Source organism: Pteropus alecto, unplaced genomic scaffold (assembly GCF_000325575.1).
Source record: "Pteropus alecto unplaced genomic scaffold, ASM32557v1 scaffold5, whole genome shotgun sequence".
Taxonomy (NCBI): Eukaryota; Metazoa; Chordata; class Mammalia; order Chiroptera; family Pteropodidae; genus Pteropus; species Pteropus alecto.
The window spans coordinates 23,062,675-23,085,571 of record NW_006441953.1 but is presented as its reverse complement, the minus strand read 5'-3'; the positions used below and the strand labels follow the sequence as shown (position 1 = coordinate 23,085,571).

The 22,897-nt window shown below is 39.1% G+C and overlaps 1 long non-coding RNA gene across 6 annotated transcripts in view; it reads left to right on the top strand.

The window, feature by feature from the left end:
- Window positions 1–22,663, top strand: part of LOC107196190 — a 393,663-nt gene extending 371,000 nt beyond the window's left edge. For 4 of the 6 annotated variants that reach the window (XR_001517554.2, XR_003048483.1, XR_003048484.1 and 1 more), the window contains 3 exons: window positions 6,809–6,850; window positions 7,498–7,606; window positions 12,958–13,088. This is a non-coding gene — a long non-coding RNA (uncharacterized LOC107196190). Of the gene's footprint in view, window positions 1–6,808; window positions 6,851–7,497; window positions 7,607–12,957; window positions 13,089–19,215; window positions 20,083–21,983 lie in introns of those variants that run through there. The other 2 variants (XR_003048482.1, XR_001517553.2) reach the window with 2 other exon arrangements.
- The last annotated feature ends 234 nt before the right edge of the window (window positions 22,664–22,897 follow it).

The window sequence follows — 22,897 nt, the reverse complement described above, 5'->3', positions numbered from 1 at the left end:
CGTTTGGGACAGGACAAAGGTGGAAGCAAGAGAAGAAGAGTTCTTAGAAGAGTGAAACTTCTACTTATGAGATCAGTGGAGTGTGAGGGTCGGGGGCATTTTAATTTTGAGATGCACATAGATGGTCAAGTGGCAATGTAGAATATGAGTTTGGAATTCAGAATTTTGGGAGATCCACAAGAATTTTAAGGACCAAGCCTGGGGCAGGGAATGGTGCTTGTTTAGAGGTCATTCTCAGTTCCTCGAAGATAAAAACAGCTAAGGACACTGAAAAGGAACCATAGGAAATGTAGATTAGAATTGTGACAGAGTGATTCCATTAAAGCCGAGTGTTATGAAGTATTTCAAAGAGGATAGAGTATTCAAATATGTCCAATATCACTAAGTCAGGTGAAATAGGAACTGAGAAATGACTATCGAATTTAGCAAATGGAGGTCACTGATAACTGGCAAAAGCAATTATGGTGGATGCAGTAGGGGAGAAGCCTCCCTGGCTTAAGAAACAATAGGAGAAGAGGCTGTGAAGGCAGAAAAAGGGGACTACAGTTCTGTCTTGTCTTGTCTTGTCTTGTCTTGTCTTGTCCTGTTTTGTTTCGGCAGTCACAGTGGGGTTATTGTTGGCAATGGAGCATCACCATGCTCCTCCCAGGCTGCATAAGCAGTGGTTCTGAGGGTTGGCGCCCAAGAGCAAGGCAGGTGCTGAGGTCAAGGCCTGGTCTCCTGGGCCCCAGGTTCCCTGGGTCTAAGAAACATCAGTCCACCTGAGAATAGCCCATCCCACAGGGTCTAGCTTTTGTCTGGGCCTGCCCTGGGCAGGAGAGGATGGTCCCTGATATATGGCAGTTGGTCTAAGGAGATTGAGATATTGGTAGTCAGGGGAGAATTTTTTAAGAGGGCGTATTACAGACGTTATCTAGAGATATGAATTATCTAGGAGATAGGGAGACATGATGCAGGAGGCACAGTTGCAGGAGGGATTCCTTGAGTAAAGGTGCCACACACAGGTGGATGAATGGCCCTCAGGGGTGGACCATAAGTCCATCCACCAGAGCATGGGGAAGGCTTGTGGCTTTCAACATAGGAGTCTGTGCAAGTCCTCTTCAGATTTCTTTTATGTTCTCTACGAGGTAAGAAACAGTTGAGGAGAAAGCATGCGTTGGAGGTTTGGAGGCCCTCTACCTTCTTGATACATGGGAGAGTGAGGACAAGGAAATTAAACAGCACTCGGGGTCATGTCCTACAAATAGTTATGGGTGAAAAATGAGATAGTACACATATGTGATTCACTCCAATCACACTCAGCTGCTCCTATGCAGATGCTGACTGGGGAAGGGAGTTGGATTTTTCACTGGGGTTAAGGCCTCTCTAGAAGAAGGAGGGAAGGGAAATAGAGTCAAAAGTCTATGCAAGGAATTGCTTTTAATGATGAATTATGGAAAGGGAAGTAAAGAAGAGAAGGGTGACATGAGACAATGAGGAGGTAGATTGGTGTTCTCAGTGACTACAGAAGTTGGTGGAGACAAATGAGCCAGAGATGGTCGTCGAAGAATGAAGTCACTACAAATTAACTACAGAGAGTTAGAAATTATTGGTAATAACATCTGCGTTCTGACCACGAGAGAGATATGGTTATTCTCTTTATAGTCCTTAAACCATTTTACATTTCACAATATTGATAGAATTTCAAGCCCTGTAAGAACTGATTAGGCAGCTTTATTAATTTTTTTTTTTTTTAGCAGAATGCATTCTCGTTTCTTCAGATTTTATTATACTGTAAAAAATGGTCACTTTTCCAGTCATTCAAGAGATTCACTGTCTGATATAGAAGTCACTGGCAACACGTGGCTATCTAAATTTAAACTAATTAAATAGAATTAAAGATATACTTCTTCAGTCTCACTAATCGCATTTGTTGTTCTCCAGCCATAAAGTTCTATTGAAAGATGCTATTCTCAAGTTTTGCCTCATATTATTCCAATGTTCAACAACTATGGGACAGAACAGGAATTGCATTTTGCTTTTTGGCCACCTAATCAGTTTTGCTGAAGATGGAAATCATCTGACAACTACGGTGGCACCACAACTGCCCAGATACCTGGTGTTTTACGGCATCTATGAAATAGGGGAATCATTGCTGTCGTTACAGCATCGCATAATGTGAGCTAATGAGAAGTAATTCACGGGTAAAAGGCAGCACAAAAGACATTTGATTAAAGCAACTGTTTTCCACATGTTCTCTCTCTCTCTCTCTTTTTCCTCACAAGTTCTCTTCTGTCAAAGATTCTGCTTATTTTGGAGTGTGGGAGCATTTGTGACGCATTACTCCATGGTATGGTGGTGATGCACCTTCTGGTTCCCAAAGCACATCCGTGATACAGCTCAAAATGGGAACCAATGTGCAGATGAGAAAACCAACGGTTCTTTTAAAACTTTCAGGCTAGGAATTTACTTCCAGGCTTACTTCTTTTGGAAGAAAACGGGTAAAACTATAAACAACCATTTTCTCAAGATGATGTCAGCTAAACATCTGCTTTATTCTCGCCACGTGTCACAATTTTCAGAGGAAATTGCTATGGTTTTAACCACAATATCAGAAAGGCTCATTTTCTATCCTCAGTGGAGATTTTGTTCATTTGATGGAATTTTGCTTTTCTGTGGCATTTTAGCATATATAAAAACACACACCAGACAAGGAAAGAGATAGGAAATAAATATTACTGAACTCTTAATTTGTGTCAGATCTGTGTGAGATGGGTAAATTATATCAGGTCACCTAATGTTCACACCAATCATTTGGTATGTATCTTGTTTTCATCTCAGTGTTTCAGATGAAGGTACTTAGAAACATTAAGATCAAGTAACCTGCTCATGTTTTGGAATTGTCATGGGTCATAGGTTGGAGTCTTCCTGACTCCAAGAAGCTGTCATCATGTATAACAGAGTTAGACATCATGTGCTGAATCTCCTGAATAAATCTGTGAACACTTTGAGTAGATTCCTTTATTTAACCAGTTAGGTAAAGAACCAACCATGCAAAGGGGCATGTATAGATAACTACCAGTTGGGAGAGGAATCAAAGGTTTATTGAGTAGCTGCTCTCAGTCATATATAAGGTTATTTGCCTTAAAAATGGAATTTTTGAACTTCTATTACATTTGAGGGAGTAGATATTTTTATCCAATATTTTGATAAATTAGAATGTTCACCTGTCAGGGAGGCTAAGGTAAAATACAAACAGTTATCTTAAATTAGTACCTGCTATTATAAAAAGATTCTAGGATAGACACCAATTCTATCAATGTCAGAGAACAAGACATTTCTGATATTCATCATCTAAACAGATAGAAAATGAAGCCTGATACATCCAGCGCAGTTGATTGCTAATCAGTGGGTAAGGCTCTTGAATGTTTAGGTGAAGAATATCAGATAAGATCAGAATTTAAAGGACACCAAAGGAATAAATCTGGGGAGAAGATAAGGAAGGAAATCAAAAGAAGAGAAATGTTTTGGACTTTTGCATCTGACAAAAGTACAGGGCCACTTGGGAACACATGAGGACAATTTATTCTGTTGCCAGAAAAACTGGTTATCTTCTGCTCAGCGTGACCATTGAAGTTGCAAGATTTCAGTAGCCACCCATCTAGGGCAATCCATCATTTTCAACCCAGCCGCTCCACCCTTACTAGCAAAGTGGGTGGCAAATTGTAAAAGAAACAAATGGCTCACTTGTGCAATGAGCTGCTTTTCTCCAAATGTTCCCTGAGATGACAGTTTCTTTGGTGAGTCAACTTGGCCCTTCCATTGCTCGTTAGAAGTGGGAAGTGGATATGTCAACAAAAATTCCAGAGTTTCCGGAAGCAATCAACATGAACCCCGAGGGAGGCATGCGCCATCCCCCCTCATTTTTTGTTCCAGAACCAGGCAAAAGAGCTGATAGACTCAATTCTATAACAACAGAGAGAAAGAGGAAAGATGGATGCCAGAGAGTCATTTATGTTAGTTAGCTGTGGTAGGTGTGTAAACATAATCCCACTGTTTAACTTTACTGTGGCGGATTCTAGATTACATAGTGCTGGTGGTAGCTGGTGAGATATTCATAAAGTGCATACACCGTTAGACCTTGATTTCAAGTCCAAATAACATGGTCCTAAACATTCAAACCCATAGGGTGGTAGAATTTCAGGAGAAAGTTTTGTTAACTCTAATTTGCACCCCAAATTCTTTCATCTTTGCTTAATCCTGTACTTTTGAGTAGCTTTGCTTAAGGTTCGGAGACACTTTTATCCTCACCCCCTTGAGTTCTGTCTAACAATATCTTTCCCCCTCCACAACCCATGCAATTCTCTTAACACATGCAAGCGTTTGCTGCCTCTTGAGCCTTGTGTGGCAGGCCATAATTTCTTCTAGGAGATAGGTGTGTAAACATAATCCCACTGTTTAACTTTGGAGCCAGGATTTTGGAGCCTGATGGTTTGCGATGTCTCCCAGTAGCCTGGCTTTTAGGTGGACAGTCTAAGATGCCATCAGATGCTTTTCACGATGAATACTAAGTAACTTCCAGCCTATCTCTTGCTCATTATGCTCAAAGATGACTTATGTTCCCTCATGTTTTAAGCTACTTTGCCAAAGTTTCTTGGAATTCCTAGGAGCCATCTACCCTGGATACAAGAAATAAGGCAATGCATTGTCTGTAGATAATTTAATGTAATAATGGAACTTACTGTAAGTTAGTCTGCCTTTCACTATGTGCCCTGAGCCAGCAATTCTAAACAATGCTGGTAATGAAATACTTTTCCTTGCTGGAGCAGGATTCTCCCACTACCCCCAACCTCACACCACTTCCGTATCTTGCATAATAGCTGTCATATAGTAGGTGCTCACTAAATACTTATTAAATTAAATATTTATATGTGAAAACAATATAGGCAGAGAGGACAAAATATGCAAAACAATGAAGGTTAAACTATATGACGTGTTTGGAAAACTATACAAAATTGAAATTGAAATTCTTCATGCATAAAATATAAGGATGGTCCAGCATAGGAAATGCTTATAAAAAACGAGGATATAGATGGTCTTGTCAAGATGGCTAGCATATAAAAAGGCAATAAAGAGTGATGAGAAAGGAATAGAGTGACTCAGATTGAAGAAATCCATTTATTCAATTGCTCAAACATAACTTGCATACTTTCTATATAATAGACATGCTTTTTTTTGGCCCAGGAGATGTGAGCTTTATAAAATATTGTTTGTTCCCAAGTAACTCACGATCTCAAGGGAGAAGTAGAAGGCATTAATAGCGAAAATATAATGGATGTCTTTTGAGCGCCTTCCGTATACTAGTTGCTTTCCAAAGAGTAAGTATCCAACAAAGCTGCAAGGCAGGCCTTGTTACTGTTAGCATTTTATAAATAAGGAGACTGAAGGTCAGAGAGGCCCAGCTTCACTTCGTTTCGGGTGGAACAGCGGGGTGGCGAGGCCAGTTGTATCCGTGTCCACTGGAAAGGGGAAGGAGAATCCAGTCAGGTCTGTTTGGCTGCAGTGCGGGGTTCACCAAGGCGTGGAGGGAGAGTCGGACAGGAAAAGGCAGACAGAGTCTTTCCGTGGTTCTCAAGCCCCAAGCTATGGATGAAGTCCTCGCAGGAAAACAAACAAAAAGGTGTCTGAAAGAAAAAAAGGAAAGTGGGTAAAATCAAAACCTAACATTCTGAATCCTCTCATAGAATGAAGAGGTATTTTGTCATTTTCTCTTAACTTGATTTCCTTTAAATCCTGGCTTACTGGTATATAGTATAAAAATAGAAGTCTGAATAATATCTGGCCTAGTTCCATCAAAATTGCTTGAGACTTCAAGTTGTCTGGGCTTATTAATATTATAAAATGTATTCCCAGAGATTCAAGTAGATTCACTGCTCAAACAGAAACCACTTTTTTAAAATAAGCGAAAATCATCACTTAAAAACAATACATTTATCCAAGTCTCCAATGCTGCATACATTAAGTATACACACATTTTTCTGTACATATATAAATGTGTGTAGATGCATATTTACATTCATACACATACACAGATCTATATCTATATCTGCATGTGTGTATATGTGGGTGTATTGCCTGTTTAGTTTCTATAATTCTGCGTTGAAATATAAAATGAACAAAACAATAGCACGAAGAGCTCTATATTATCCTAGGCCAAATAGTCAGAAATGTCATATATTTAAAGTGGATTTCTTAGCATGTATATGCAAATCAAAGTTATTATAAATGCTTAGAAAATCTTAAGTGTGCGTTCATCCTAACAGTCTCTTCAAGAGGGCTGTATGTAAAACATATTAGTGAATTACTTTCAGCTATTCAAAATTCTGTCGTATCGGAGTCAGGGAGGAGGATTTGAGGATATCTGAGTTCATTCCCAAGGTATCTCCTTCGTTTTCACTGGTATTTGATGTTTAGGTCTCTAGGGTATTACACGAAGAAGGGGCAGTTCACAAAGGCCCAGCAGAAGCAGGCCTGCTTTACGTTAAAGAGCCAAGTCACACTTGCACTGCTGTCTGTGTTTTATCCTGGGGCCTTGGGGACGAGAACAGTCTCAGGGAACTCGCCTGTTCTCCCTGTTGGGGTCACAGAAGCCCTTCTAATAAGAAATATGGGGCTCCGGCAGTCTGAAAGCAAATTTGATTCATCTTTACAACTTACTAGATAAATTAGATCATAATTTTAGTAGCTTATTCTAGGGTTCTTATACCATTTAGTAAATTTGAGTCCAATCATTTTGTCGATCTACTCAAACCCATCTCCTGTTTTATAGTGGAGCTCAGACACCACTCAGAAAAGTTGGATACCAAAACAGGTAAAGAACTAATGTTTTCTTCTGCCTGGTAAGCCTTACTTTAAATATATTTTATGCTCCTCAATTCAAACTATGTCCGTGAATGTATGTCTATTTGTGATCAAGAACATATCGTAAAATTTTAAATTATTAGCTCATCTGTATTATTTAAGGAATGTCTACAAGCTTATAGATACATTTTCCCCTCTCAAAGGCTGAGAAACTGAAACTTGAACTATTGGTAATTTATCTGGGTTATTGATGAGTACTCTGTATTTCTTAAGCCTGAACAGTCTTTGAGAATCTACAATTCTTACCAATAAAAGCCACTTTGGAGTGAACTGCAACAAAGCATTTGTCTCTGCACAACCATACTCAAATTCTCTGGATATTTTCATCAGGACTCTTTTGTTCTTGCTGTTGTTTTGATCAAAATTCAATCTAAAGGGAATTGAACAACCACGAATGTACGCACGCACACACACATACAATCAATTAATCCATTAAAATCTATAAATAATCTAAAAGAAAAAAAGGAGAGTTGATATTATTAGCTCAGTGAAGCAAATCTCAGGAAGGCAGGAGTCTCATTTGTGAGTAGAAGTCGCGCTGTGTTTCTCCTTCTGTCCCCTCGGATTTTTCTCCTCTAAGACTGGCTTTTCCCATAGGAATACAGTTTCCTGTTCACGGACACCTCCTGGCCTCGTACATCTTCAGTTTCATCACACAGAATAAAAGGACTCTCCATCCAGTGTTTCCACTTTGAAAAATTGCAAGGTAATAACTTGATGGGTTCATCACAAGTCATATAGCCTTCCCCAGAGCAGTCACTTAGGCCAGGTCAGTTAGAGCAGATGAGAGGATGGCAGCTCCTATGGGACAATTTTCAGAATAGAAAGGGAAGAATGAGTTTTCCAGAAGAGAGATAGGTGAAAGACGTGACCAATGAGACAGAAATTCTGCGCTGGGCACTATCTCAATCTGAGTCTTCTATGCAGGAAATTAATGTTGTGGAATAGCTGTTCTTGGCCTATTTGTATCTTCCACAAATCACTTAAAATAGAATCAAAGAGTCTTACAATTTGCTCTTCTCTCTTATGTGCCGATAATCCCCACAAAAGGGAAATTGCCCAGCCCTTACCCACAGCTGCAGTGGGCATACGGTTCAGAAACCCTAAGTATAGTCCAGAACCTAAATTGCTTTCCAGCACAAACACCATGATCTGTACAAAAGCGCTAATTGTTATTAGGTGATGACAGCTCATTAAACCAAATAAACAAAGGTATAGACACTTGTGAAATTATCTGGTCAATTAAGTCTCAAGATTATCCAAAGCAAATCAAATTCAAACAGATCAGATTCAAAGATCTTAGTTGTAAGACTTGATTCAAAATAAATAGGAATCAGGCCACTGAGCCATTTCCAAGACAGCAGAGTTCAGCCACCTCTTCTTTATAATTTATCTCCAATGTCACTGATGGTGAATGCCTGAGGGTAAGGAGGGGTTTTGTGCTCTATGTAACTAATGGTACAATTTACGGAGAATAGGATAATACCTATTGACTTATTTGAAATACAGAACGCGTTATCAGAATATCAGAATGCATTTAATCAATACGTGCAAATATATATAGGTCAGTTGAGAGAGAGATTTCATATAAAAGTCCAAATTCTCTATAATTCAACCTCAAACCATAAATGCTCAGCTCATTTTCTCTAGTTTCTCAATTGTTGTCTCTCTGTGTCTTAAGATGTGTACTTGTCTTCTTGGGTCATTTTAAAATGTGTCACTCACTCCTATGACTTTCCAGTGACATGGAAATAGAAAAAGACTTCTCTATGTCACAGCAGCTTTATTTTTCTCTACAGGTTCCAACATTACATCATAGTCTATATTTCATCAATTTGTCCTTAGGTGGTTGAGAAATTTCCACCCCATCCTTCGGGGGCGTTTTTCCTCCTGAAGTCTCCTCAGACCCTCTTTTTTGAGTCACTCTCCAAACCTAGCGCCGTTGCTCCCAAACCAAAATCTGCTCTGACTTGCAGAGCCCTCACTCACTTTCATTATTTCCTCAGGTGGCAGAGGCCAGCTGATGGTCGGACGAACTCATTTTCTTTAGTTTCCTGGAAGCACAGTTTAGACAAACTCATGTCAGTCTCCCTTGCAGTAAAGTGTGACCGCTAAGTTCTAGCCAATGGCTTACAGGTCAGTGAAAGTGAGCCGCACGGTATTAAAACTTCCCTAATCCCACGCATAAGCCTTTCTCTTCCCAGCCACCAACTGGAGAGTCCGCCGAGGGTCATTCCAGAGGGAGATGAAGCCACAGGTGGAAGGAGGGCTGGTCCCTGAGGGATCATGTCCGTATAATACCTGGACAGGAGTACCAACCTTACACTGTTGTGAGAGAACAACAGAAATGGTTTTTTTTTTAAGTCACTAAGATTTGGAGATCTCTCTGTTATAGAAGCAAGTGTTATTTTGACGAGTAAACTTCTTCCTCTGACTTTAGTCAATGACCACCTAGAAGGAGTTGATTCTTCACATCTCCAGGGCTCGGTAATTCCTTCATTAAAGTCATTCTTCAGCTATCCATTCAGCTTCTCATTAGTCAGATGTCAGGACTTGTAATAGTCAGTATAGAGTAGCTTCTTAAGGATAGGGACGTCCTTTATTTGTGCCATGATGCTTACAAAGCATGGCACTTAGCACGCTGTACAGATGTGCTTATTGATCAAGAAATCCTCAGGAGACGTGTAGGAGACTGATGGGAGCCAGTTTTACCGACTCGGTGACCATCATTCTCAGCCTCACTGCCTCATCTTTTTAATAGATTTTATTTTTTAAAGCGGATTAGGGTTCATTACAAAATGGAATGGAATAGACAGAGATCCCCCATGTAGGCACAGCATTCCACTATTGACGTCCCTCACCAGAGTGACATATTGGTTACAATTAAATAACCCACATCGATGCATCATTATCACCCAAAGTCCATAATTTACCTTCGGGTTTATTCTTGGTATCGACAAATATATAATGACATGTATCCGCTGTTACAGTGTCATACAGAATAGCTTCACAGCCCTACAAAATTCTTTATGCTTTGCCAATTCATGCCTCCTGACCTCCCTTCTAACTTCTGGCAACCACTGATCCCTTTACTGTCTTCATCATTTTGCCTTTTCCACTATGTCGTGTAATTAGAATCGGACAGTATGTAGCTTTTTCAAATCAGCTCTTTTCATTTAGTACTAGTCACTTAGGGTTCCTTCATGTGTTTTCATGGTTTGATGGCTCATTTCTTTTGAGCACTGACTAATAATATTCCCTTGTCTGAAGGTACCACAGATTACTTATCCTCTCACCTGCTGAAGCACACCTTAGTTACTTCCGAGTTGTGGAAATTATGAAGGTGGCTGCTATAAATATCTGCGTGCAGGTTTTTGTGGATATAAGTCATCACCTCATTTGAATGACAAAAGTGTGGCCCCCTCATTTTTATTACTGAACTCTCTCAAATATATCACTATTTTTAGTGGCGATGGCACTTGAGTAGGGAGGTTTTCTTTTCTTTCTTTCTTTCTTTCTTTCTTTCTTTCTCTCTCTCTCTCTCTCTCTCTCTCTCTCTCTCTCTCTCTCTCTCTCTCTCTCTCTCTCTCTCTCTCTCTCTCTCTCTCTCTCTCTCTCTCTCTCTCTCTCTCTCTCTCTCTCTCTCTCTCTCTCTCTCTCTCTCTCTCTCTCTCTCTCTCTCTCTCTCTCTTTCTTTCTTTCTTTCTTTCTTTCTTTCTTTTTCTTTCTCTTTCTTTTCTTTCTTTTCTTTTCCCCTCCAGTTGACAAATTCAGAGAAAATTCTTTCTTTCTTTCTTTCTTTCTTTTTTTTTTTCCCCTCCAGTTGACAAATTCAGAGAAACCCAAAGAACTTTCAGTTTGCTTTTCCCTGTAAGGATATTCTTTTATCAAGGCCTGACTTCCAGCCACCTTTTAAATCACCTGTTTCCCTTGATCTCTGTTTCTCTTTGGTCCTTCAGCTGGGGCTTCTCACCGTGCCTCCTTCTTATGGTTTGGAAATGTTCTGCCCTCTGCATCAGTACTGGCCTCTTTAAGGATTTCTGCCGCTGAGGATGGTGCCGTGGGAGTTTCAGTTCAGGGTAATGGAGGATTAAAGAGACCAAGGGCTGGTCCGGACCACGGGTTACAAGTTGTCCTTTCTTTCTTGTTAATACAGATATCTTAAAGTAACAACATTAACAACAGAGACAGATCTCTTCTGAGGGGGGCTGATATCTTGCTAAAATGTGCTAATGCTTCACCTTAATGCGAAAAGTATATCAGTCTCCTTTCCAAACCTGAATTGCATTACGAAGGTGGTTTCACAGCCCTCTCTTTCTTCCTGAAATTCTTTTTCTTTCTCTTCACTGCAACACGAGATAGAAAAGGCCATCTCATTCTCATTAATGAAAATGCTTAGAACATATTGTTCTTTAGCGTTTGACACCACAATTGATATTGAAATTATAACTAGTCTAAAGGTGTTACTATCGTATAACATAAGGCGATTCAACTACCTCACATGTCATAGCAATCGGTTCCAATGTAATGGAAAGCAGTATCTTGAAAATTAATACAGAAAGAGGGATGACAAGTGCTTTGTTGCCAACACATTCCTCTGCTGGGAACCTAAGTCTCCATTCCCTCATCCGTGCTTCCTTCACAATGAGCAAATCCGGTGCTGGAGGCTGCCTCCAGCCCCCCATCCTCCGCCTGACTGGAAATACTTTTCAACTTTTATGCGTCAGCGTTTGGACAGTGTCCAGTGAGTAGAGTTTCCTGACCATCCCCACCTTCCTTGCATTCTCTTCAGGGGTCAAATTCACAGAGAATCCTGTGATCCTGCGACTGGGTCCTCCCAGAGGCAGCCTACCCGCTCTTTTGTGTCCCCGCCTCCCCCAAAACGACGTGTTTAAGAGTCTGAGGTAAAAGCAGAAAAAAAAAAAAAAAGAAAAAAGAAAAATTGTAATTTTTAAAATAAAGCTTCATATGACTTTATTCTCTGTGTCCTTCTTACATATCCGATCTTAAATTGTTCCATAGTTTATGAGAATGCAATAGTAATTGAATTTCCTCAATGTCTATCTTTGGAAAAATCAAAAGTTAGTAGTCAAATTTTAGTTTTCGGGTTAAAGTCAATACATACATACTGCTTTATAAAATCTACGCATCTGCCATGGCACCTGTCCACACTTATTACAAATGCTTCCTGGTATAGTCGAGTGCCTCCGCATCCTCTAGGCCCGGTGACAGCAGGAACTGTGCCTTATTCATACGGACACCAGGGCCCAGTGTGGCACAGGTTTAAGGCACATTCTCCGCAGAATGAGTGGAAGAAAGAGAGGTGCCTGGGGAATCAAAACTAATTTTTAAAACAAAGTAATAACAAAACCAAGTATTCTTTCTTATGGTATTTATAAAAATTTACTGTTTATTTTCACAAGTATTGCTTCATCTGATCCTTAAAAGACTCAATATATTAAGAACAAACTTCACTTCCCAGGCAAATGGATCAGGGAGCCTCATTTCCAAGGGGGAGAGTGGAAACTTAGAGCCACATATTCTCTTCACGAACCTGATGTTTTATTCTGTTTTGTTTTTGTTTTGTTTTGTTTGTTCTGTTCCCCTGCAATACTCATGTACCAGCAGAAATGCAGTGGAAACAGAGCGGTCTCTTTGTCTCCTGTAGTCCACTCCCCCACGCACACACTGTTCCCTTCCGTCCCACAAGAGAGATCATTTTTTTTTTTATCGATATTGTTTATATCTGTCAGTGTAGAGCGATAATAAAAAGCAGGCTGAGTTTTAATATTGTCGGTTTTAAATTCTCAACGGATAACGCCTCACCTCCCTTTTTCCTGCGCCCTGGGGCCATCTCCACCCTATCATTGTTACGCTCGTGTGTTAGTCGCACAAAGCCAACTGCTATGGCAAATACCCCTAAATATCAAATTATATTTTTTTCACGATAACAGTTTATCTGTCACATCGCAGTGTAATATAGGCCTCTAAGGGCCCAGGTTCATGCAGTCTTTTCAAAAGCTAAGCTCTTTTATTCTGTGCCTCTGTATCCTCCAGGGGCTGTTTTCTCTGTTCAGCTCGTGGATGGTGAAAGAGAGAACGTGAAGCTTCGTGTAGGAGACTTTAAGGGTCAGGCTTGTGAGTCGCATCTATCTCCTACTCAGGAAGGTGGCACACGTTACTGCAGAGGAAACTGGCAGGTATGGAAGACACCTGTACCTGGGGGCGGGAGGTCCCTGGGTTTGGAGAGCATATGATGTCTCTTCTACACCTGGTGCCCAGGCTCTGTTCACTCCCAGGACTAGGCCGAGAAGTAGGCAGGCTCCTGGCTGTGGTGAATGTCTGTTAATTACGCATTTGGCCTAACATTTTGGAAGCCGTTATTGAAATGTAAGCACTATGTTTCTGGCGATCAACCTCTTCTGATGCTAACTCAATCGCATCATCATCATAAGAAAAATTAAATTCACTTCTTGATCGTTTTAGAGTTTGCAAAGAATTTTCACCTCAGTTTCCTTATTCTCAATGAACTGTTCCCCTGTGTGTGGTCAAGCTCTCTCTCCCCATTTTATGCATGAACTGTTGACACTCAGGAAGCTTAGCTGGCTAGCACTCTCAGAACGGTACTCTGCGTGAGACATTTTTTAGTTACCCAACCAATGTTTATCCACCCAGTTTCTTTGTTAAAACATTCTCATTTCGTTCAGATTTGCAGTCGATGGTAGTTGGATGGCACAGTTCAGGGTGGCATTATGTAAGTGGGAATCTCTTCCAAAAAGGGACAGGTAGAGCTGATTCTGCCTTCTCTTTTATTCTACATTGATCAAAGACAGCCCAGACCCGCAGACTCGTTTCTGTGAAGTGATATATAAGTATAAGTATAAATATAAATAATATATAAATATCAGCATCACTGATCACTATAACAGACATTTATTCTCTCATCGTCCTGGGCACCAGAAGTCCAGAAGCAAGGTGTCGGCAGGGCCGTGTGGCCTCTGAAAGCAATAGAAGAGACTCTTTCCTTGACCCTTATAGTCATGAGCGGCCCTGCACATTCTTTGGCTTGTCAGCGTAATCTCTGCCTCCATCTTCACATGCTTTCTCTCCTCTTCTCTGTGTCTCTCATAAAGACAGTTATCATGGGATTTCCACCTGGGAAATTCAGGACGACCTTTTCTCCAAATCCTTAACTTAATTGCATCTGCAAAGACACCTTCACCAAATAAATTCATATTTATACATTCTCAGTGTTAGGGTATGGACGTATCTTTTTGAGGGCTATTCAGTCCATCACACCATGTCTACAATAATAGTTTCCCATTATAACAAATCACCACAAACTTAGTGACTGAAAACAAAACATTTTTACTGTCGGCCAGTTCTGGGAGTCAGAAGTCTAAAATCAGGCGTGGTCAGTGCTGTGTCTCTTCTCGAGGCTTCAGGAGAAAATCTGTTTCCTTGTCTTTTTCAGGTAGTAAGTAGCAGCTGCCTGCATTCCTAGGCACAATGACCTTCCCTGCATCATTCCAAACTGTCTACTCCATCATCACATCTCTTACCACTGTTCACCTCTTATAAGTGCCCTTGTGATTACATTGAGACCACCCTTTTAATCAAGGATTACCTCCCCACCTCAATATCCTTAACTTAATTGCACCTGCAAAATCCCTTTTGCCACGTGAGATCATATATTCACAGGTTCCAAAGATTAGGACATAGACATATTGAAGGGGGACATTGTTCAGTCTACCATACTTATACCCCCCCACACACACACACAAAAAGATGCATTTGGTCAATTAGATTAAATTCTGGGGTTGACCTAGTAAGGGATGTTGGGATATGAGGTAGATGACCCCCCTATGGGCCAGGGCTGAAACCACAGGCACAGAAAGCAAGGCCCCTCTCTACACTCACAAAAGAAACTGAGCTCAGCATTTCTTAGGGCTCTGGTTGCTGGCCTCTGGTATCTGGCCCCTCCTGCTCTCAGAACAATGGATTTTAATTTTCTGCTTTCTCCCTTGCAGGGAGCTTAAAGTGCCCTACAAGCATTTGGCTTATTAATCTTCATAACATCTCTGAACACTCTGTGAAGTTACCAAAGGGCAAATGAAAGGGCAGCCATAATTATCCTTATTTCACAGAGAGGGGAGATTGTGAGAGGGAAGCGGTTCAATTAAGTTCTCTAATGAGTTGTGGAAAAAGACAGAAAAAGAACCCAGATCTCTGGAAAAACCCATCCATTCCTCATCCTTTCGATCACTATTTTGCTTTTAAAACTTTCTAAGGATTTTTAAAAAACGTTGTCTGGGCTTTCTGGCAGGTGAGTTAGTGACAACAGATGTACAGGCTACATTCGTTTATGGTCTCTGCCTGCGTCCAGTGTCACTGCCTTTGAGAGAGAGCTCTACATCCCAAGGTAGACGAGGCCAGAATGAGCCAACCCCCAGGGAAGCTGAAACTGAAATTCCAGCAGGACTCATAGGACTCAATTTGTCCACGTAGAAATTATTGGCTATTCATGTGTTTTTTCAATGAGTAGAACAGGTCTCTTTGCAATCTCAAATTTGAAATGAACAAAAGATACAACAACAAAGTCTACTATTCACCGAACTCTGCTATATTGTCTAGGAAATATGCAAATGCTCCTTAAACTATGTCAGCCTGAGGTGGGATAGACATTAACTACCCTTTACTAGAGGAAGTTCCTGGGGACCATTCTCTGATGGAAGAAGAAAAAAGCCCAGATTGAAGTTTCCTCAGCCATATTCCTGAATCAGAAATGAGCTACACGGATTGAGACTCTCACTCTTCATCTCCCCCACACCCAATCCATCCTTTGTGCTCTAAGGTAATTCCATTTCTCAGATTTCTATCAGACAGAGAAGTTCACCAAACTGAAGGGAAAGTTCTGAGAGATGACGTAATGTGAAACAGTGGAGCGCTGAGGCCGTGCAGGCATCTCGCTCTGGTGAATCCCTTCGTAACCCCTCGGTTCCTGTAGCCGAGCTTTTTGAACTCTGGCCTCCGTCATCCCTCTAGTCTTTGGCTCTCCTAAAATCCATGTGACTTCCCAATTATGCCATGTATTTTCTCATTTTATTGTCTCCGTGAGATGAGTTCTTTTCTTTTACGTTCTCTTTTTATACTTAATTCTCCTCTTGACTCCTACTCATTTTTCGGTTTACAAGTCATTTCTTTTTAGAAGCCTTCTCTTTCTCCATCAGGCTACATTAGATATCCCTACCTTGTGCTCTGACACCTAATATGTGTTCCAAAAATATTTATTAAATAAATACTAAATTCAGTGTTCCAATAGTTTTTAATATTTAGTATTTGAGATACATTTTGAAAGAATCATCAAATTGAAGAAAAACAAAATGAAAAGTTAAGGCAATCCTCATCTAACATGTCTGTAATTCTCTAGACAGGAATTTCATTGCTAGAAAATTTTCTTAAGGAGATAATCTGAAATTCAGAAAACAAAGCGTTGGTAATGGCAACACTATTAATAACCATAAAATATTGAAAGCAATATAAATTTTCAAATATAGAAGTAAGAATAGATTGTGGATGAGATTTTACCCATCCATTAAAATTCTTCCCATTAAGAGTTCATAATAAGAAGAATGCTCTTACTGTAATGTTAAATGAAGAAAGTAGGGTATAAAATTATATATAACACATAATAAAAATTTTAATATTCAAAAAGAAAAATAACCACAAACTTGGAATAAGAGAGAACAGAGAAAAAAGAAACAAACCCCAAATCATATACCAAAATGTTTTGGGTAGTAGGGCTATGGATAATTGTTTTTTATTTTATATTCCTTATTATATTTTAAAATATGATACATTGTCATTAAAATTAACTTTACTAAAATATTATTACTGTATAAAGAAACCCCTATATTCACAAGTTCCTCTATATCTATAGACATATAAAATCCATATATATACAGAGATATACAGAGATATATATGGATTTTATATGTCTATAGATATAGATATAGCTATACATGCAACAAACTAGCAGTAACACCTAACTGCATTTTAAAAAGTATAAATTAATAGTTAAAAAAAAGTTAATGATTTTATTTTCTTTCCTGGCAGGCCTTTGTGCAGTTAACTGGCAATAGATATAAAAGTACATACTTCAGGAAAAGTCTTAATTTGCTTGCAGTGGACATTGTTTTTTCATGTGTGGCATTGCTTCCAGTGTCTTCGGAGATGGCATCCTGAGTGTTCTGTGGGGACCCCGTGTGCTCTATTTGCAGCCTCTGGGGTTTAAGTGGAGATGGGCACAGGGATCAGGTCGGTCAGTCATTTAATTCCATGCCTGGCAACGAGAATTGATCGAGAGATGGGAGAAGAATCAAGCAGATCAATGCCAACAGTTCTCAGCATTTTGCCAAAACTTCCAGGAAACAGGTTTACATTTTCATAGAGATCACCAGTAGTGAGAGCTGTGAACTCTAGAGCTGCAGGCCCCGGTCTTTGCCGCCGTGTGGAGAAAGTCTGCGGAGAAGGACCCTGTCACAGAGAACAGAGCTGGGCGATGGAGGGAAGGATGCTTAGGGGGTGAATGACAGACGGAGAGGGGAAGAGTGAGAGATAAAGAGAATTCCAGTTACTTTAAAGTTCTTAGATCCATTCGTGTGTGAAATAACTTGAGACATCACATTTTCTGTTTTTGTTCAAGCTATTTTGAGTTATATTTCTATCATGTGCAATCTGAAGACTCCTAAATCTTCACTATCGTTCAAGTGCTTCACAGGCTTGTTCCTCTTCTACCCATAAGCATAACCAGCTAGAGAGAGCATCTACGAAAAATCAAAGTGTAAATGTTCGATTGGGAAAACAGCTAAAGAGCCAGCCCACTCTGCTTAAGTAACCCGTACTGTGTTGTCCTGTCTTTGAAGTCCCAGATCATGTTTGACTGCTCTGTAGTCACCAACCTTCCGCTCACAGGTTCGAATGTGTAAAACACCTTAAATTTTGACATTCCTTTGGCATCATATTTGATTACATTCTCAACTCTATGTCAAATATTTTTCTTCTTTCAAGATTTATATTTAATGCCAACAGTAGTTTTCTAAATGTTCTGTTCAAAGAATGTTGGTTTCTTATGATTAATGGCATTATTATGGTATATCTTTTATTAAATTTATGTTGAAAATTTTATTTTAGCATCCTTTAAAAAGATTCCTTATTTGCCGTATCTTAAAGGCCTCCCAATGAGTCACTGTTTTATTTTGGTGTCTTGAAATGTTTATATAAAAATTCATTTTATTACCTTAAATGGAGACTAAATGAACAAAATATCTTCTTTATGAAATTAGTGTTTCATACATTTACTTATAGAATTGGGAACTATCAGAGCTGACGATTTGAGAATCTTTGTGCATAAATTTAAACATTTAATTCTAGGCTTATAAATGATGAAAACAGAATAAGTGCCCACATTCTCCGAGCCAGTAAGAAGCTGCTGAGAATTTTATCTGAGTCTTTTAACTATATCTTTTCCATGAGATAATTCAATTAGTGTCTTAAATAATAAATGACTGCTCCAAATGCTAGATAATTTTCCTGCAGATTTTTAACCAAAAAAAAAAAATCTTCCCCTTGGGACACTAGTTGGAAGGTATCGTGAATGCAGCACCTGGGGTGAACAGGGTAATAGAGTTTATAATAATTAATTCACAGCAGCTATTCTCTGGTGATCAAAGATTGAATCATATGCAAGTGTGGTTTTAATTTCCTCTTTTAAATGAAGAACAAGCAAAACTATAAATCACATCTCCAATTCTGCCGTAAATCTCATTTGTTCCATTGCTTGCCGACAGTCTGAAAGAAATATTTTATTCCTTGCATTCCTTGTCCATATCAGGTTCATTATATTTTATTCTTTCCAGTAATAAGTAAGCACAGGACATGCGAACTCTGAAGTCGTTGGCCAATGATTTCTCTGCTGTCCCTGAGATTGACAGTGACAGGCAATCAGACATGCAAATAACATTCACTTGTCTCTCTGCACACTGCAGCTTGCATTCCGAAAGAGACAGGACATATGCACCACTGTACTTGAGGGGCACTGTACGGTGATTTGTGGGTTGCAGTGGAAAAAATCGTCTCTGGCAACCTTTAGTTTTAGGAAATAGATTTTCTTCCATTTTGATGCCCCAGAACTAAGCAGACATTACATTCTTTTCACCAGTGCTTTGAAACATCTTATCCCCATCTATAAGACTCACTGACAAAAATCTAAAATGACACAAAGATATCCTAAACTTTTATTTTTTAATCTTCTAGGAATGCAGATATTCGGTAAGGTCTCAGATACTTGAGATAACAAGAGAGAAGAAGGATCGCGAGCCAGATTTGTGAGATGTTTTCTTTTCTCTCCCAATCCTGCTCTTCCTTTGAAATTTCGCAGACTTAGATATAATTTTCTCTTTGATTATACTTTCAAATGTTTGATATATTTTTGTAAATACCTAGCTCTTGCTATGAAAATGGTTCTGCTTGATGTAATAACCTAATAGTAGATAACACAGATGATTTTTCCCTTTCTCGCCAAAATAATGGTTTTGCCCCAGTTACATATTGATACGCTGAATTAGAAGTACAATATTCCAAGAATAATGAAAAACTTACGCAAGATATCTTTAGCCTCTATATTTAGACCAGTTTAACAGAGGAAAGCATCAGGATTTTGATCACAAAGTACTGCAAATTGTTTGTTGACCATACATTTGAAAGTAAGACAGTGACTCACCTTGAACATGTAAAGATACGAATTTTTGTATAATATTCCCAAAAGTCATCGTTCATTACTTTGTAGGCAGAGAAATAACTTTCAGAAAAAGGAGTCATGGATTGCAGTTCTAATCTCACTGTCTCCGCTATGTCTTATTGTGTAAATCATCTGATTTATTAGCTGCTTTGACTTTTCTTTGGGGAAAATAGCCCTTTTTTTCCCACTTACTTTAAAGGAAAATGTTGAACATCACGGACATTGGCTAAGATAATATAGTTTATATGAAAGAACACCAGACTGAAAGTAGAATTGCCTCGGTCAAATTATTTAAATTTATCCTCTTACTGGAAATGAGATCCTCAATAAATAGTCAGATCTCCCAGTCCCTGTTTCCTTATGTATAAAATAAAGGATTTTAAGTAGCGGCTGTCTAAATGTCTTCAAAATTATCTTAAGAACTTTAGCTTTTATTCTTCAGTGAGAAGCAGGCTGGGGCAAATTTGAGATAAACAAATGAGCAAATGCATGTATGGGGTGAAACATAAAATTTATAATACTGTATAACACAAACTATGTGCCAAGCAATGTCCTTGGCCATACACGCACACACACATACACGCACACACACACACACACACACACACACACACACACACACACACACACACACACACACATAACTCAGGTAATTCTCATAATTGCCTTCCTTCTTAGGTGCTATTTTTGTCTGCTCTGATAGATGAGGAAACTGAATCACAGAGAATCAAACAGAATAGATTGGCCAAAGTCTCATAATCAGTCAGTGTCAACATCAGGTTAGAAACACACATGCAGTTTGGCCACACAGTTTATGCTCTTAAACTCTGAGCTATAATGTCAGTTTTTCTCATTGAAATATGATAGTCCAGGATCTTTTTGAATGGGGTAAATTCTTGCATTGCTCAGAGATATCTGAAAGACTGCCTCTGGCCATGAACACAACCTCTCTAGTGATATCTTGCCTTCAAAGCATAATCCTAGAAGTCCTTTCTCATCCTCATACTATCTTTACAAAGCAATAACTTGCTCCTAATGACAGAGCCACATGTTGGTGGAGAGTTATCTGTGGGTTTTGGTTTGTTGCAGCTAATCCATTTTAGTCATGGGAAATGGTCTCTCTGATATTTGCTGTACTCTAATTTCCTGAACAATACGCCCTTTCTCTCCATGTGTCTCTTTTGGAAGGCCCTTCTGAGGTTTCCTGTGGTATTGTAATTCCTGTGGATTTTGCAGAGCGGTTTTGTGACGTTTGAGATTTGAGGCCGAGTAAGAAAATGTTAACTGCTTCACTTCCCTCACAGGAGGAAGAAATGACATCAGTGATAACCATAATAAGAATGATATAAAAAAAATAAGGATATTTTTTATCCTTATACAATACAGAGTGGAAGCATGTGTTTCCATTTTGGAAAGTTTACTCTTAGTAGCAGTATAATGCATGGCAGGGGGAGCACATTTGAGTTAGGGGGACCAGGTAAGAGAATGTGGCAGTAATTCAGGTGACAAATGATAGTGAACTGAATGGATGCAATGGCTATAGGAATAGAAAAATAAATTAAATGAGTTTGAGAAATAATAAAGAGATGAACTCGCTAAAACTTTGCAATTGGTTGTGTTTTGGGGCAATGAGGGACAAGAAGTTGTCAAAGTAATACCTACATTTTTAACTTTAGAATTAGGAGGATGGCGGGCAAATTATTTCAGCATTCTGAGCCTCAGCATCTTCATAAGCGAAGCAGAGAAGCAGAGATGTACCTTGTGAGCATGTGGAAACATTTTGGTGAAAAAATGCAAAATACCCAGAGTCAGAAGTGGGTAGCACTCATTGAAATTAAAAGATTATTATTTCAGAGCCACTAAAAAGTAAACTATTATTTTAGCATAGATTTGTAAGAAGTATGAAAAGGCTTCACAAAATAGGTGACAATATGAACAAAATGCACAGAGGCACGGAAGTGCTTGACCAACTCCTGTTCTTCTCTGGAATCTAAACAGCCAGAACATTAATAATCAGAGGTCATTTGAACCTATGACTCTTTCATGAGACTTGAAACTTCTTAGGAGAAATAGATAAATGATAACTGAACATACTACTCACAAGAAATAAGACTTTGAGAAAGTCTTATTTCTTACCTAACGCAAGACCATGCATATGTCTCCAGAGTGAGCTCTCAAACTAGGGATGCTCCTGGAAAACCCCCTGATCCAACTCACAATCCAACCATCATTATTTGTGTGTAGATGATCAGGGCTACTCTCATTCTTCCCTCTGTGTCCTCAGGGAGAATGCAGAAGAACCACACGGTGACAGTAGGAGGCATTCATTGAAGATGGCAGAACCATCATCAGGCTAGGTCTGTAAACAATTTCAGAGAGAAGACCTGGGACGCCTAGCTGTTCACCCACCCTGTTCTATGACTTGAGAAGAAAGTAAACCTCTAATGTGTTAAATCACTGAAATTTTAAGGTTTGTTATAGCAGTTTTTTTCTAAGATAGCATACATTTTACTTATTTAGTTTTTTGGCTCACCCCTCCCTCAGGAGTCCCCAACTTGGGACCTCCCTAAGAGTCTGGCTCCCTGATGATGTCACCGAACAGGTGAAGCAAAGCCAAACTTCCTCTATCTCCATGCATCTTTCTGTATAAGAGGAATATACTTCTGTTAAGCTACTATGACTTGGATTTTTCTGTTACTTGAAGCCAAGAACACTCCCAGCTGATATGCCATTAGTGAAGATGGTCGAAAAAATTCAATCTCAAATTTGGAATTTTGTATGACAATTCTCAGTCATGTCAAGTAGAATTTAACTCATTTTTGGTGAGTTAAGGAAGTACCAGGTATGTTCATAGAAGAACATCATTGTTGCTTTCATGGAAATTTAGCTTTTTAATTAAAATGCCTGTGATATTTGTACCTAATAATCTTAAGGTACTTGGAAGTCTAAATTAAAAAATGTAGAAGCTGGAATTTTATGTGACTTGGTTCATTATTTTTAAAAATGTTCTGCCATTTATTTCAGTGTGACAGGAATTTTGCTTGCATAGTCTTTTTCTTTCTGCAATAACTGAAATATTGACCAAATAAATATAATGTGTGCTTCACATATCTAACGTAGACATTACATATATATAGCCTTGTTCTTTGACAGAAGTTAAAGATTGAGACAGCAATTTAAATGTTCATAAGTATATAT